This window comes from Pongo pygmaeus, chromosome 13 (assembly GCF_028885625.2).
Source record: "Pongo pygmaeus isolate AG05252 chromosome 13, NHGRI_mPonPyg2-v2.0_pri, whole genome shotgun sequence".
Taxonomy (NCBI): Eukaryota; Metazoa; Chordata; class Mammalia; order Primates; family Hominidae; genus Pongo; species Pongo pygmaeus.
This window is the reverse complement of record NC_072386.2, coordinates 74220868-74239312: the sequence shown is the minus strand read 5'-3', so window position 1 is coordinate 74239312 and position 18445 is coordinate 74220868. Positions and strand designations below refer to the sequence as shown.

At 39.2% G+C, this 18445-nt stretch overlaps 1 long non-coding RNA gene across 2 annotated transcripts in view; it reads right to left on the bottom strand.

Annotated features, from left to right (window-relative positions):
• Positions 1–18445, bottom strand: part of LOC129044090 (uncharacterized) — a 137912-nt gene that overhangs the window by 19803 nt on the left and 99664 nt on the right. For both annotated transcript variants that reach the window (XR_008504604.1, XR_008504605.1), the window contains one exon: positions 6998–7160. This is a non-coding gene — a long non-coding RNA (uncharacterized LOC129044090). The remainder of the gene's footprint in view (positions 1–6997; positions 7161–18445) is intronic.

Genomic DNA, 18445 nt, shown 5'->3' with positions numbered 1-18445 from the left:
AAACTAGTTCAACCATTGTGGAAGACCGTGTGGCGATTCCTCAAGGATCTAGAACAAGAAATACCATTTGACCCAGCGATCCCATTACTGGGTATATATCCAAAGGATTATAAATCATGCTGCTATAAAGACACATGCACACGTATGTTTATTGCAGCACTATTCACAATAGCAAAGACTTGGAACCAACCCAAATGTCCATCAATGATAGACTGGATTAAGAAAATGTGGCACATATACACCATGGAATACTATGCAGCCATAAAAAATGATGAGTTCATGTCCTTTGTAGGGACATGGATGAAGCTGGAAACCATCATTCTCAGCAAACTATCACAAGGACAAAAAACCAAACACCACATGTTCTCACTCATAGGTGGGAATTGAACAATGAGAACACTTGGACACAGGAAGGGGAACATCACACACTGGGGCCGGTCATGGGGTGGGAGGAGGAGGGAGGGATAGCATTAGGAGATATACCTAATGTAAATGACGAATTAATGGGTGCAGCACACCAACATGGCACATGTATACATATGTAACAAAACTGCACATTGTGCACATGTACCCTAGAACTTAAAAGTATAGTAAAAATAAAATAAAATAAATAAAAACAAATAAGCAGAAAATTAAAACACACCATCTCAGATAATCACCTTCACTAAAAGGAAGACAGGAAGAAAGAAAAAAAGCAAGAAAAGACCACAAAACAAGAAAACAACAAAATGGGAGAAGTAAGCCATTACCTGTCAATAATGACATTGAATGTAAATAAACTAAGCTTTCCAATCAAAAGATATAGACTGGCTGAATGTATTTTAAAAACAAGATGCAATAATCTGTTGCCTACAAAAAACACACTTCACCTATAAAGACACACAGAGACTGAAAATAAAGGGATGGAAAAAGATATTCCATACCAATGAGAACCAACAAAAGCAGGAGTAGCTATACTTACATCAGACAAAATGGACTTCAATACAAAACCATAAAAAGAGACAGCATCTCTATATAATTATAAAGAGATCGATTCAGTAAGCGGATATAACAATTGTAACTATATATGCACCTTGGAGCACTCAGATATATAAAATAAATATTATTAGAGCCAAAGAGAGAGAGAGACCCCAATACAATAATAGCTGGAGACTTGCAGCATTGGACAGATCATCCAGAAAGAAAATCAACTAAGAAACATTAGACTTAATCTGTCCTATAGACTAAATTGACATTTACAGAACGTTTCCTCCAATAGCTACAGAATACATGATCTTCTCAAGCACAGGGATCATTCTCAAGGGCAGACTATATGTCAGGCCATAAAACAAGTCTTAAAACATACCAAGAAATAACAGTAAGTGTCTTCTCTGACCACAGTGGAATAAATCAATAACGGGAAATTTCGGAAACCATACCCACAGGTATGAATTAAGCAATATGCTTCTGAATGACCAGTGGGTCAATGAAGAAAAAAATTGAAAAATTTCTTGAAACAAATTATAATTAAAACACTACATACCAAAACATATGGGATGCAATGAAAGCAGTACTAAGACAGAAGTTCTTAGCTATAAGTGCCTACATCAAAAAAGTAGAAAAACCTTAAATAAACAACCTAACAAGGCATCTTAAGGAACTAGAAAAGCAAGAGCAAACCAAACTCAAAATTAGTAGAACAAAAGAAATAGTAAAGATCAAAGTGGAAATAAATGAAATTGAAATGAAGAAAACAACAAAAAAGATCAGTGAAACAAAAAGTTGGTATTTCGAAAAGATAAACAAAATTGGCAAACCATTACCCAGACTGAGGGAAAAAAAAGAATATATAAATAGAATCAGAGATGAAAAATGAGACATTATAACTGATACCACAGAAATTCAAAGGATCATTAGAGGCTACTGTGAGGAACTATATGCCAATAAATTGGAAAAGCTAGAAGAAGTAGATAAATCCCTAGATACATACAACCTACAAAGACTGAACCATAAAAAAAAAAAAAATCCAAAACCTGAATAGACCAGCAACAAGTAACGAGATCGAAGACATAATAAAAAGTCTCCCAGTAAAGAAAAGCCCTGACCTCAGTGGCTTCACTGCTGAATTCTACCAAACATTTAAAGAAGAATTAATGCTTTCAAAATACATTCTAAGAGGCCAGTATTGCCCTGATACCAAAACCAAACACATATTAAAAAGAGAAAGCTACAGGCCAGTATCCCTGATGAACTTTGATGCAAAAATCTTCAACAAAATACTAGCAAACCAAATTCCACAACACCTTAAAATGATCATTTATGATGATCAAGTGGAATTTATTCCACGGATGCAAGGAGGGTTCAGTATACGTAAATCAATCAATGTGATACATTATGTCAACAGAATGAAGGACAAAAACCATATAATCCTTTCAACTGATGTGGAAAAAGCATTTGATAAAATTCAACATCACTTTATGATTTGAAATAAAACTGGGTATAGACATAACATACCTCAACATAATAAAAGCCATATATGAGAAACCAACAGCTAGTATCATACTTAATGGGAAAAAACTGAAATCGTTTCCTCTAAGATCTGGAACATGACAAGGATACACACTGTCACCACTGCTATTCAACATAGTACTCAAAATCCTGCTAGAGTAATGATAAAAGAAAATGAAATAAAGCGTATCCAAATTGAAAAGGAAGAAGACAAATTATCCTTATTTGCAGATGATATCTTACATCTGGAAAAACCTAAAGACTCCACTAAAAAACTGTTAGAACTTAAACAAATTAAATTTGCAGGATACAAAAGCAACACACAAAAATCAGCAGCATTTCTATATGCCGGCAATGAACAATCTGAAAAAGAAACTTAAAGAGAAATTCCACTCATAATAGCCACAAATAAAATTAAATACCTAGGAATTAACCAAAGAAGTGAAGGATCTTTACAGTGAAAACTATAAAATATTGATGTAAGAAATTGAAGAGGAAACAAAAATTGGAAAGATATTTTATATTCATGGATTGGAATAATTAATATTTTAAAAATATCCATAATACCCAAAGAAAGCTACAGATTTAATGCAATCACTATCAAAATATCAATGATATTCTTCACAAAAATAGAAAAAACAATTCCAAAATTTATATGAACACACAAAAGACTCAGAATAGCCAAAGCTATCCTAAGCAAAAAGAACAAAACTGGAGGAATCACATTACCTAACTTCAAATTATACAACAGAGATATAGTAACCAAAATAGCACGGTACTGGCATAAAAGCAGACACCCAGACCAATGGAACAGAATAGAGAACCCAGAAACAAATTCATATATCTGCAATGAACTCATTATCAACAAAGGTGCCAACAACATGCATTGGGGAGGGGACAGTCTCTTTTATAGATGGTGCTGGGAAAACCGGATATACATATGCAGAAGCATGAAACTAGATCCCTATCTCTTGCTATATAAAAAAATCAAATCAAAATTGACTAAAGACTTAAACCCGAGACCTCAAACTGTGAAACTACTAAAAGAAAATATTGGAGAAACTCTCCAGGACATTGGACTGGACAAAGAGTTCTTAAGTAATACCCCACAAGCACAGGCAACCAAAGCAAAAATGGTCACATGGGATTACATCAAATTAAAAAGCTTCTGCACAGGAAAGGAAACAATCAACAACGTGAAGAGACAACCCACAGAATGGGAGAAAATATTTGCAAACTATCTATCTGATAAGGGATTAATAACCAGAATATATAAGGAGCTCTAGCAACTCTATATGAAAAAATCTAATAATCCGAAACCATCATTCTCAGCAAACTATTGCAAGGACAAAATCCAAACACCGCATGTTCTCACTCATAGGTGGGAATTGAACAATAAGAACACATGGACACAGGAAGGGGAACATCACACAATGGGGCCTGTTGTGGGGTGGGGGGAGGGGGGAGGGATAGCATTAGGAGATATACCTAATGTTAAATGATGAGTTAATGGGTGCAGCACACCAACATGGCACATGTATACATATGTAACTAACCTGCATGTTGTGCACATGTACCCTAAAACTTAAAGTATAATTTTTAAAAAAATCTAAAAAAAAAAAAAAAGGACAAAAGATCTGAATAGACATTTCTCAAAAAAAAGATATACAAAGGGCAGGCTGGTATATGAAAAAGTGCTCAACATGATCAATAGATCATCAGAGAAATGCAAATCAAAACTACAATGAGATATCATTTCATCGAAGTCAAAATGCCTTTTATCCAAAAGACAGGCAATAACAAATGCTAGTAAGGATGTGGAGAAAAGGGAACCCTTGTACACTGTTAATGGGAATGTAAATTAGTACAGCCACAATAGTGAACAGTTTGAAGATTCCTCAAAAAAACTAAAAATAGAGCTATCATATGATCGAGCAGTGCCACTGCTAGGTGTATATCCATAACAAAGGCAATCGGTATGTTGAAGAGATGTCTGCACTCCCATATTTATTACAGTGCTATTCACAATAGCCAAGATTTGGAAGCAACCTAAATGTCCATCAACAGATAAATGGATAAAGAAAATTTTTCACATACACACAGTGGAGTACTATTCAGTCATAAAAAAGAATGGGATCCTGTCATTTTCAGCAACATGGATGGAACTGGAGGTAATTATGTTAAGCAAAATAAGCCAGGCACAGAAAGACAAACTTTCCATGTTCTCACATATTTGTGGGAGCTAAAAATTGAAATATTTGAACCCATGGAGATAGAGAGTATAATGATGGTTGCCAGAGGCTGAGAAGGGTAGTGGGGCAGTTGGGGGCAGGGAAAGTGAGGATGGCTAATGGGTACAAAAAAATAGAAAAAATAAATAAGATCTAGTATTTGATAGCACAATAGGGTGACCACAGTCAATCATTATTTAACTGTACATTTTAAAATAACTAAGTAAAATTGAATTTTTTGTAACACAAATGATAAATGCTTGAGGTAATGGATATCCCATTTACCCTGATGTGATTATTATGCATTGCATACCTGTATCAAAGTATCTCATGTATCCCATAAATATATACACCTACTATGTACTCATAAAAATTAAAAATTTTAAAAAAGAAGACATAGAACTATATTCATTGGCATGGGAAAATGTCCACATTATATTAAGTGAAAAATGCAGCTTGTCCATTTTCTCCCAGTTTTACGTGTGTGTGTGTGTGTATGCCTATAAATGTATAAATGCATGGGGAAAAGTCTAAGGGATATACAGTGAAATTTTCACAGCCTTTTTCTCTCAGCAGTAGAATTACAGGGAATTTCCACTTCTTTATATTTTTCTGATTATCTGATTTTTTTTTACAATGAAAATATTTTACTTTAGGAATTGTTCCCAGACCAAACTGAGGGTCGGGCTGCTATTTCTCATGGCCCAATAACGAAATGCAGATGAACTGGGGAGGAAGAGAGTTTTTATTTCTGCAACCGGTAATAGGGAGAAGGCCTGGAAGTTATCACCAGAACAACTCAAAATTACAAAGTTTTCCAGAGCTTATATACCTTCTAAGCTACATGTCTACGTGTAAGTGTGCATTCAGAAGTGATTAACTTCTTTTAAGCTATAACTAAGGTCTGAGTCCTGAAGACCTTCCTCTGGAGCCTCTGTAAATTTACTTAATCTAAATGGGCCCAGGTGTTGGGGTAATTGTCCTTATCTTGTCTCCTGCTAAATCACGGAGGTTTGGGGAGTTCTTTCAGACCCCCAATAAACTTTTGTGGAGGCCTGGGGAGTTTCTTCAGACCCACAATAAAACTTGTTTAACCCTAAATGGGTCCTGTTAAGAATTCCTTTGTTATTTTGTCATGCTCTAAGGCCCAGGAAAGGCATAGGCAAAACTCTTGATTGGCTTTTGTTACATCCTAGCCTTTGTATAAGGGCACTGGCTTTTAACTTAACCACTTGGTCAGTACTAAAATCGTTGTTATGGAGACCTGCATTAGTGAGACTTTGCATACCACAGAATCAGAAAAAAAACTTAAAATAATTTATATTGAGGAGAATAAAAGCAAGAAAGATGAAGTTTAAGCAAAGAAATTCTAGGTTTGGAAACTTCTGGGTTTTGCTACCAAATTTATTTAGCCTATTAACTTTTTTTTTAATATCTCTTAAAGTATCTCAAAGTAGCTCAAAAGATTTTTGTTTGTTTCCTTTTTCTCTTTCACTGAGCAGCAACTCTTTGCAGACATTCATCCCACTAACAATTTAAAGCAGACATCAACATTCCCATTTCATCCAGAAGAAAGCAGTCTGGGACTAATAAGAGAGCAGGACCTGTACCCCAGAGCATGTTGCAGAGGAAGCCCAAAAAAGCAGCACGCTGTGGCTTCCTGATCTGGGAGAAATATTTGGTGTGAAGTTTATTAAACAGAGGCTAAAGCCAGGCTCTCTTCGAATCCCAGCTCTGTCACCATGGCTGCATCATCTCAGGCAAATTACTTTACCTAGCAGTGATTGCATTTCTAGATCTGTAAAATAAAGATGATGAAGATAGTATCTACCTTAATAGCCTGCTGCCACGGATGAGGATGAGTGTATGTAAGGTGAACACTGGAAGTGCTCCACGTTTGCTGTTATGTTACCATTTCCCACGTGGGTCCCAGTCTCCCCACCCACAATAGCAAGGATTGCACCAGGGCTTCACCATGGCCACATCGGCCTATTAGCTTCCAATTATTATGAAGGCCCTCAGGCTCTAATGGCAAGTGCTCAAGGGGAGTTTCTCCCATCGTTCCAACTCCTCCTCCCCTCAGCTACTTGTCCTAAGCATAAAATGTAAACGTTCACTTTCTAAACACTCATTAACTAACACGCAGGTCACAAGGCTGTTGAGCTGGTGGAGTCAGAACTCAAACCCACATTCCACCTGGCTCCCCTAAACCTGCTATGTACTTTCTACTGCTGATAATATGTAAAGAGGTAAAAGTATATTTATATTAGCGGGCTTACCAGGTCAATGGAAATGAAACTTAACGTGTCTGATGGCTTCTAACATGCATCTGGTCCTGGGCTCATTTTTGTTCTTTGTGGCACTTTTAATCTTGCAGAAGGCATATTGTGGAATTTCCAGACAAAGGTTCCTGTTCTTCAAAAAGGTAATAAAGAAGTGGATCTGAAAAAAAAATACCAAATTATCTTTTAAAAATAAAAGCAGCCCCATACCCGCTGCCTGAAATTCAGTAAAGGCAGTTACATGTGCACGTTTTATCATTGTTGCCAACTTACCCTCACCAGGGAACATCTTCTCGTGTCCCATAGGGTCACATTTTGAAAATCTGACCCTAAACATTTTCACACTGTGGATTAGACTTCAAAGGAGATTTTGATTCATGTTTTGTGTTCTTAAAATGGTACACCTTACTGATTACTGGGGAAAAAATTCTAGTTTCACTCAGTCACACTGATATCCCAATAGTGTTTATGGGTACTTGTTATATCATATAGTGGCCACAGCTTTTGAAACAAATATCAGGACATTTGGTTTGACAGTCAGGAGTATATTTATGGGGACAGAATAGTTAGCCAACCAGAAAATCCAGGCCACATGCATGCCATTAACTATATATAAAGAATGATCTGCATGAATAATATATAGATGTACAGGCTGGCTAGTATCTTTGTACCAGCCAATGTACATGAACAGTCTTTCAGAGGTCAACTAATTGAGTTGCTATGTTGATTTTGTTCTTCTTTCCAGGTGCTTATTTAATTCATATCAACTATCTTCATTAGGTTAGTTAATCTGACAAAATTATCATGTATCCTTATATTACCTCTTCTCTAAGACAAATATAAAATTATTCGTTAAAATGTTTGAACTCTGCTAAAAGACTCATGAGAACTAGTATATAAATAAACCATTAGGTAGACAATTGTGATTAGGGCAATATTGTACTAATTGCTAATGGATAAAATTATGATGATCATCAGACACATCTTAAAATTATACACATATTTTAATGAAAATCAATAGTCTTATGTATGTTACGGCCCATTTCTCTGAACAGTAGTGTATATTTGCAAAAGAGCAGATGAACCCTATCCAGCTGTGAACTACAGAACCATAATAACGAAAAGGACCTATATTCTAAGGCTGTTCTGTGGGTTCACTGAGGTTATATTTGCAATGTGCTTAAAACAGTGCCTGGCACATAGTAAATGCTATACAAATACTGTTAGCAGTGTTGGCTTTAAGATAGAATTGTTAACTTTCTTTTCAAAAGTCTTTTGAAAAACTTGTCAGAAGTTTCATTTAAAGTTTATTTTTTGATGTAAAACACTTTTCTGCTTTTCAAATGTAAAACCTGTGAATTAATCATCATGGATTAAAACTCACAACCTATTCGTACTTACTTATGGGCTTTTTTGTTTTTCCACAACTATGTGGGTGATGGCCTGGAACCAAATCTCTGCCTAAACATGATCTGCTATTCCCTCTTATTTTGACCAATCTGACCCGTCAAGACACGACAAATATGCATACACAGCTATATTACGTTCCTAAATATGGACTCTGAGCAAACATGACAAATATATGAAACCTTGAATACATAAAACATTTTAAGTAAGTCTGGTTAATTACAATACAAACAAGCTCTCCACTGCACTAAACGAGTCATTGGTTCTCCCAGATGGTCTGAATAGGGTTCAAGCAACATTAAGAGAAAACAAAGTATGTCCTCAGATATTCATGGAGCTGAGGAGAATGGAGCCACACGGGGAGCTATAGTTCAGCATGTCCCATGCTGGGGGAGGACTGTAAGATCCTATCTGATAAACCAGTCAGGTGTGGCCTTACAGAAAAGTCTATTCCATAAGGGCCTAAAAATGTTTACAGGAAAGGACTTACAAGAAAGGAACAGTGAGACAACCTCGAGTTGGCAGAAAAGCCAAGTGCTATGTTATAAAAACTGTATCTCCAAACCTTAATCTGTGTCCAAATTCTATGTGGGCATATGAGTGTGGAGCTGAAGGGGGGAAATCAAAGAAAAGTGAATACTACAAATGCTGTTCTACCAAGCATTGTGAAAGACTGAGACATGAGGCTCTCAGCTTCCGTACATCCCTAACAAATTTAACATGAGGACGTGGAGTCTGTTTTTCCCCCCCTCCACACAATAACATCCACTTGGGCAGCTTGAAGTATCTGTACCAGGATGAGGGGTAGCTCCTGGCAGATGCAAGGGAGAAATCATGAGGCAGCCTGTGATGTGCAGGACAGCATTTAGCAAAACCAGGCAGAAGGACCCAGAAAAAGTAGTCTTGTCCCACAGATAGGCTTGGAAGAATTGAGAGGTGAAGCCAGCTGGGCTCCTGGGTCGGGTGGGGACTTGAAAAACTTTTCTGTCTTACAAGAGGTTTGTAAAATGCACCAATCAGTGCTCTGTGGCTAGCTAGAGGTTTGCAAAATGCACCAATCAGTGCTCTGTAAAAATGCACCAATCAGTACTCTGTGGCTAGCTAGAGGTTTGCAAAATGGACCAATCAGCACTCTGTAAAATGGACCAATCAGCACTCTGTAAAGTGGACCAATCAGCAGGACATGGGCAGGGACAAAGGAATAAAAGCTGGCCACCCCAGCCAGCAGTGGCAACCCACTCGGGTCCCCTTCCACACCATGGAAGCTTTGTTCTTTCACTCTTCACAATAAATCTTGCTGCTGCTCACTCTTAAGGGTGGCACACCTTTAAGAGCTGTAACACTCACCGCAAAGGTCCACAGCTTCATTCTCAAAGTCAGCGAGACCACAAACCCACTGGAAGGAACCAGCTCCAGACACAGAATGACTCAAGAGAACAGAAGAGACACTGACACAGCATTGTCAGAGGATGAAGATCCTGCTTCACCCAGTAGAACAATAGCCAGGAGAGGAGTTCAGCAGCAGATTCAAGCAAGTAAAAGAAAGAATCAGTGAACTGGAAGACAGGACAGTTGAAATTATTGAGTCTGAGAAACAGAAAGAAAAAATTGAAGAAAAGTGAAAAGTGAACATATGCAGAGAATATACTGAATACACATCATAATCTGCTCTTCCATTTAAATATGTGCATACAAGTATTTTTTGCACTAAATTCTCAAAAATTAATAGAATTTCAAAAATGCAATCATCAAAGGGGTCACTTTTTACAGCACCTGAATAATTAATAACATTCCACAAAATATATTTGTTCAGTGCCTACTGTGTTATTATTGTACAGTGGAGAGGCAAAGGTAAATACTACAGAGAGGTCAAATTCCAATGAGTGGGTCCAGGGCAGGGCTATAGATATGTGACCTGGGCAGTCTCAGACAGTGCTTGCTTTAATTCTCTACATCACTGTCCTAAAATTCTTAATAATTTTTGAACAAGGGCTCTGCAGTTTCATTGTGCACTGCAGCCCCACAAGTTACATAGCCAGTCCTGCAGGACACATGAATATGAAGAAAGAGAGAGTGCAAACAAAGAAACAAACACTGGGAGCCCCCAGCCAGGGTGGGGTGCAGCTTGAGGTCAAGGAGTATTTCCTGGAGCAAAGTAATTGTTGAAGAGCAGTAAGAATTAGCCAGAGCTGTGAGATTCTCTCTAGTTTGAATATTCACTCATTGAGGGTTTAACTGTTTTTTAAGATTAAACACACATCTTTGTACATGTGCATAATATTGTTGAAAAAAATTATACCAAACATGAAAACAAGGCAAAAGCATCTTCAGGCCTTTGGGATTATCCTAGAGGATTTCTTTACAGGCTACCTACAGAGTATCTGACTTATGTCTCTAGAGCAGGGGCCAGCAAACTGTTTCTGTAAAGGGCCAGATAGTAAATATTTTTGGCTGTGTGGGACATATGGTCCCTGTCACTACTACTCACTCTGCCACAGTAGCACAAAAGCGGCCACAGATGAATAGGCGTGCTGTGTTCCTGGGCTCCACAGAGCAGGCTGGGGCTCCAGCTCTCAACCATCAATCCTGCTCTAGGGCATGTAACTTCTCTTTGACTCCTCATTTACGATTGATAAAGTCCCAGACTGGGTAAAGTTAGATGTTACCTTGTAGATTGATAAATGGCAAGTGATTTCTAACTGGTAGAGACTGTAACCCCAAAACTTACAGCTTTATTGCCCAGCAGGATAGGAACTAGTTTTTTATTAACTACTTTTGTATTAACTTTGTGTGATACTATCCCAGCAATCTTTCCTCCTCACTATATATGTATGTATGTACATGTAGCTATAGATATGGATATAGATAGATATGAATAACAATATAGATATCAGCTTCTCATATCTGCCTTAATATCCTCTTTGTCATCCTTCTGGTGCCCTCATTAATTAGTTAAATCTTTTACATATACTTACTCTATATTTGTATGAAAATTGTGTTTTTAAGTTTTTTTTACTTATTTTTTTTTTAGAGACAGGATCTTGGTCTGTTGCCCAGGCTGGAGTGCAGTGATGCGATCATAGCTCACTATAACCGCTAATTCCTAGGCTCATGCAATACTCCTGCCTCAGCCTCTCAAGTAGCTGGAACTACAGGTGTGTGTGTCACCATGCCCACCACGCCTGGCTAATTTTTTTTTTTTTTTTTTTTTGTAGAGACAGGGTCTGGCTATGTTGCCCAGACTTGTCTTGAACTCCTGGCCTCAAGTGATCCTCCTGCCTCACCTCAAAAAATGCTGGGATTACAGGCATGAGCCACTCTGCCAGCCTTTTAACTTTTTAAAATATCAACAGTGCATCTTGTCAGCACATATGAAAAGAGGCAGAGACAGACAGACAATGAAGAGCTTTAACAGGTAATGCTGCAAATGTGATTCTCTCTGAAGTAAATGCAGCTCATCTCAACAGCCTGAATGACTCTGCCCCAATACAGAAATCTCACAATCTGCCTTATTTGTACATACAAACCATCTACAGGAAAGAGATCTAGAGAAGAGTTATCCTGCTCTTCCATCAGCCCCAGTCTCACCTTCTCTAAGCCAAGAACCTGTAAGGCCAAGCCCTCCCCGCCCTTGCCCTGAATTCCTCCATGCTCTCCTGACATAGGAGCAACAAAACTTTCTCCTTAATTCCTCTAAGATACAGTTAGAATCTTCAAAGTAATAGTTTACTGCTGGATGCAGTGGCTCACATGTGTAATACCAGCAAGTTGGAAGGCTGAAGCAAGAAAATCACTTGAGCCCAGTAGTTCGAGACTATCCTGGACAATGTGATGAAATTCTGTCTCTACAAAAAATTTAAAAATCAGCCCAGTATGGTGGCATGTGCCTGTGGTCCCAGCTACTTGGGAGGCTGAGGCAGGAGGATCACTTGAGCCCAGAAGACTGAGGCTGCAATGAGCCACGTTCATGTAACTGCACTCCAGCCTGAATGACAGAACAAGACCCCGTCTCAAAAACAAAAACAATAAAACAAAGTAATGGTTTACTCTAAAGCCAGAAGTAAACAAAGGCATAAAAGCAGATTACCTGCAGAGGATGCTGTCAAAGTTCAATGCCGCCAGCCTGAGCTCCTCAAATCTGGCTCATATGCACCTGGGCTGACACTCTACAGGGACAGGTACAAGGGCCAAGAGCAAAAGAAGGTAGCCCTGATGTGCATGGCTACACTGAGCCAGGCTACTGCCTGGTGTCTGTAAGTGCTCTTTTGTAGAAGAGAATAAAGTGCGAGGATTTTAGAAAGTGTATTTAGATAAGCCAGAGGCATAAACTACTTTGGACAATGGAGGCAGAGCCAGGGATCTACAGGCTTTGGGAATGGGATGGTTGCTGACCTGACAGCTCCCCTTCCCTCCTCCAGGACTCTCCATCCATTAGCCCACCACAATATACTGCTATGCATTTGAACTCTATCAAAAAACATACGTTAAATAATAAATGAATTGGGAGGAAATAATATAAATGATTTTTGTGGCATATTCACTAATTGCTTTCATTTTATAGAGGCTCCACAGCTTTCTGACATGATTCATTTTAACAAATAGGTGAAGAAAAATAAAAAAGAAAAGTTTTTTTTGTTTTGTTTTGTTTTTGAGTCGGAGTCTTGCTCTGTCACCCAGGCTGAAGTGCAGTGGCTCACTGCAGCCTCTGCCTCCAGGGTTCGAGTGATTCTTCTGCCTCAGCCTCCCGAGTAGCTGGGATTACAGGTGCCCACCATCACGCCTGGCTAATTTTTCTATTTTTAGTAGAGATGGGATTTCACCATCTTGACCAGGCTGGTCTTGAACTCCTGACCTCATGATCCACCCACCTCGGCCTCCCAAAGTGCTGGGATTACAGGTGGGAGCCACTGTGCCTGGCCAGAAAGATTTTTTTTTTTGAAGGGACAGAGACATCTTCATGTTTACTGTCACCCGTGGTACTTCCCATGTGGACCAATTTAAATCAGAGTCCTGACCATGTACCTTTAAATCCTCCTCCCTCAAAGTCATCTCACAAACATAAAATGAGGCTGTCTGTCCTTAATTATTTTGTTCCAGATTTGTTACAACCCAGCTCACTTGCCCTACTTAAAACGCTTCTTGTCTGGGTGTTTCTGTGAGCTTATCTGCAAGCGTTCCTCTCAACTGACAGCACAGCAGTGAAGAATTTCAAATTAGCAACGAAACACAGTTGAAAAGGCAAAGCTGCAATCTCCCAATGGGGAAAAAAAGCCATCTACATCTACCCAGGTGGTTTATTAAAATTCTATTTGTCTTTGAAATAATTTCTGTTTGGAAAAGTACACAATATATAGTGTATTCAAAACGTATTTTAAATGCATTTATAGATATGGGAACATACATTTTATAAATATATAAATGTGTATAATGTGTGTGCATATTATATAAAGTCCAGTCCGCTACAACACACAGTATGTCCTCTCACAATCAGAATGATGCCCATTGCTCTGAACCATAAGTAAGTGACAGATCATACGGACACACTTGGCCAGTGGCGATTTATGCCCCATACTGAGCACTCTCTCAAGCAGTGAGCACTTTTAATTGTGTGTGTTCTGCCATGCATGTTGTTTACTTTCCTGTGTCTCTTTTTCTTCCATGTGTTTGTATTCTGGTGAGTGATTTTTATCCACTCTGGCTGATAAAACTTGTATAGGTCATTCAAGATGTGGAAATGCAAATTTTATGGCAACTGAAGGAGTTTTCAAGAAAATGGTCAAGAAGACATTAGGAAACAGGGTCCCAAAACCCGTTAAGGTCTCACCAAGACTTTTTCTATTTAGTCAAAACCAAGATTTAACATTTATTACAAAATCAAAAAGCTACAAGCAGATGTGTTTTCCAAATCAGATACTCTCAGTACTGGATCAAAATAGAAAAAAGTTTTTCCCACATTGGGGACTGCAAAGAAAGGTATCTATGCAATTGCCAACTACAATTCTAATTTAAGATACTGTGTGTGTGTGAAGTCACAGAATTTTTCCTTGATTAGCTCAATCTCATTACCAAATCCTCACCACCTGCGTACACTTTGCCCTGTGATTGCAACCACCCCTCCTTGTGTAGCTTGTGCTGGGTAATCTCTTTTTGGCATGATGTGTGCACTGGACTTGCTCACTGAGTTAATCAACAATTGTGTTTTAATATTTTCTGTTTATTAAACTTGGATTTCCAAGCACAGTTTACCTTTAGATATGTGCATGCTCTAGCAAATTATCAAACTTGAAGTAAATATTACTCTTCTCCTTTCTAATTGCTTACTTAGCAACTTTCTCTTCTTACACCAGGGTAATTTGCACAGAAAATCAGGTACCTATGTGCATTTAAAATGCACATCAAAATATTTCATAAAGAGCCAGCATTATAATTCGCCAAAGTTTTCTTTTTCCCCTTTTGATGAAGAAAACACGCCAAACACCGTTCACTTCTGGACTGGAGATCATCAGCCAGCACAGCCTTGCTACTAAAAGATTAACTGAGCCTGCTTGTTTAGTCTCTTAAGGTCATTAACAATGTTCTCTTTGACCAAGTTTTTTTCTTTTATCCTATTTTGTGGGTTCCCTCTAAAGCACTGGACACTATTAGAATCTCCCTTCTCCCTCTACTTCCCAGACACTGCCATGTTCTGGTCCCCTCTGACATCCCTATCTGCTCCTTCTCAGCATTTCCCTATGAGATCCCTCTTTCTTCTGTTGGCATCTTAAATCCAGATGCTCCCTGAAAGAGAGAGCATTAATGGCCCAGTTATTCACCCCACCTTTATCTATACTCTTTGCCATATGACTTTGAAGTTCCTCTCACTGAAGAAGAGGAATGTGACTTTGAAGTTCCTCTCACTGAAAAACAGGAGTATATTTCCCTGATCCTCAACTTCGGGTTCAGGCATGTGACTTCTTTTGACAAATGGAAAGTTAGTGGACATGACACAATCAAATGCTCTCTTGAGTGATTGTGCTTGCCCTCTTCTGCCTCTGCCATTGCCATGAGAAGAACATGCCCAGACTAGCCCATTGAATCCAGAAGAGTCAACCGGCTGGTGGCAAGAAAAAGATGAGAGAGCTCAGTCAGCATCAGCTGACTGCAGATCCACGGAGCATAAATGATTGCTGCTCTCAGTCACTCAGTCATGAGTTGGTTTGTTATGCAGCATTGTTGGGGGCATAACTGACAGACTCCCTGAGAGTCTGTTGTCCTTGCTTACCGAACTTGGCTAATTGCTGATGGCTTAGAGGCTAAACTGACCTATCATATTGTATGGCGCACCCTTGATGCAACTAAGTCCATCTTAGGAAAAGATTCCATTTTACATTTCGTAGGGCACCTTGCCAACAAAGATAAGATGTTTTGCCTGACAAATAAATAAAAAATAAAGACTGCATTCCACCACATAAAGACACAAACAAGTACACACTTCCACCATCAGTTCTCCCTAGAGGACTCTGTGACCATCAAAGAGCTGGCCTTTAGCAGCTAGAATCCGCCATCTTAACTGACAACTGTCCCGCTGTCACTCATGGTAAGAACTTGGCATTTGCCTACAAAAGGCTCTGCCACATCAAAGACTTCCCTGCAAGTCCAACCAGCCCAAACCAAGACTACTTTTGTCTTCTTTGCTCTCCCTAGACTGGTTCATTAACCCTTTCTCCTATCTCTTTTTCTCTTGATGTTAAATGTTTGTCGTGGAATGTTTAATCTATAACACTTATATATTAAGTGTACTATTATGTATGGTTTGCAATATTGGCGGACTTGTGGTGTGGCTTGAACCTGTGTGCCCATGGCTCTGACTGCTGAGTGAACAGAGTACTAAGGATAATTGCCTCCTTGGGAACTCTATGTAGCTCATGGCTTTTGCAATTGAAATAGCATCAGTAAAGGTCTGACATTGTGGAAAGACACAAACATGCATGAACCTGCTATCTCTAACCTTGTACTGCTCATGACACATATAATAATAAATAATAAAACTGAATGATAAATAATAAAATTATTATTACTGATAAAAGTAACTAATAAAATAATACATGATAAATAAATAAGAGCTAGATTTTTTAAGCTCCCACTATGTTTAAGGGTCATGCTAAGAGCTTTACATGTGTAATGTCTAAAACTTATGATTTTCCAAAAAGAGGAGATACAATTATGCCCAATTATAAAAGAGGAAACTGAGACTCGGTGAGGTAACGTGACTTGCCCAGGTTCTCCAACTAAGGAAAGGCTCCCCAGCATGTGTACCAGGTCTGTCTCACTTCCACACAGCAGGGCAAACTCTGAAAGCCACTTATTCCCTGAATTCAACCAAAGCAGCTTTACCTTTATCTGCTTTCTCCGTTGGCATTTCACATACTTTTTTTTTAACCTAAGTGTCTCATTATTAAAAAGGAAACTTTGAAAACCATTGCCATACTCCATGCTGTCTTGTGACTCCTACCACAGCCAACCATGGACTGAGAGGGTAATAAAACATCGACAAAGTCATCTTGAACCAAAGGCCCTGCCCCTGGAGTTCAGTCACGCCACACAGCCTGTACCCACCCTGACAAAGATGGCACCTCTGATCTCATGGCAGCCTTCAATTCCAGAAAGATGTTTTGGAACTTCAGGAGTTTCTAAGCACCTTGGTCCGCAGAAACAGAGGATATGCTCCGGGTGTCTAACCACTTCCCTGTAACTGCACGAATGTTGGTTTTGTTTTTTTTATGAATAGTGGGTGATGTGCAGGAATTGGCTTCCCATAGTGAAGTCCTCCTGTACCAGGCACAGTTCGATCAAAGAAACAAACCACTGTTTCCAGCAGAAAGTGATTTCATATCAGAAGTTGGGTGTTTGCAGACTACTGAAAGGAAGATAGAGTGATAGGAGGCAGATTAGTTGTTGCCTGGGCCAGGATTGGGGCGAATTGATTGCCAAGGGGCACAGGGAAACAATATGATGGTGTTTGCCTGATTGTACATATCTGTCAAAATTCATAAAACCAGGCCAGGCCAGGCACCGTGGCTCATGCCCATAATCCCAGCACTTTGGGAGGCCAAAGCGGGGGGATCACTTGAGGCAAGAAATTCAAGATCAGCCTGGGCAACATAACAAGACTCTGTCTCTACAAAAAAATGAAAAAAAAAAAAATTACCCAAACATGATGGCACACACCTGTAGTCCCAGCTACTCTGGAGGCTGAGGGAGGAGGATCACTTTAGCCCAGGAGTTCAAGGCTGAAGTGAGCTATGATCATATCACCGCACACCAGCCTGGGTGATAGAGACTCTGTCTCTTAAAAATATGTATATATATTGGCTGGCCATGGTGGCTCATGCCTATAATCCCAGCACTTTGGGAGGCCAAGGTGGGCGGAGCTCCAGAGGTCAGAAGTTCGAGACCAGCCTGGCCAACATGGTGAAACTCCATCTCTACTAAAAATACAAAAATTAGCCAGGTGTGGTGATGGGCGCCTGTAATCCCAGCTATTTGGGAGGCTGAGGCAAGAGAACCCCTTGAACCCAGGAGGCAGAGGCTGCAGTGAGCCGAGACTGCGCCATTGCACTCCAGCCTGGGCAACAAGAGCAAAATTGTGTCTCAAAAAAAAAAAAAATCATCAAAGTGTGTACTTAAAATGAGTAAACTCGTTGTGTGTAAATTACACCTCGGTGAAGCTTTTTTTTTTTTTTTTTTTTTAAATGTTGCCAAAGTCTGGAGAATGAAAATCAGGAGGACTACCACAGACAGTTAGATGACTACTACCTGCAGCATACAGGAACCAGGGGAAAACAAAACAAACAAACAAAAACCTCTTCATTATTGACTCTACCAAAAGCCCTGGGTCAGGCAAATGTCAGGGGAATCCAGAGGCTGCTGCGCGAATTCATGTCTGGCATCACTGGCAGAGAAGAATGAAGTTTCTACCTGTCTCCCATTGCCCGACTCCTCATCAATGCATCTCAAATGCAGAATTTAATTTGCTTCCAGAATTTGGTGGCATGGGAT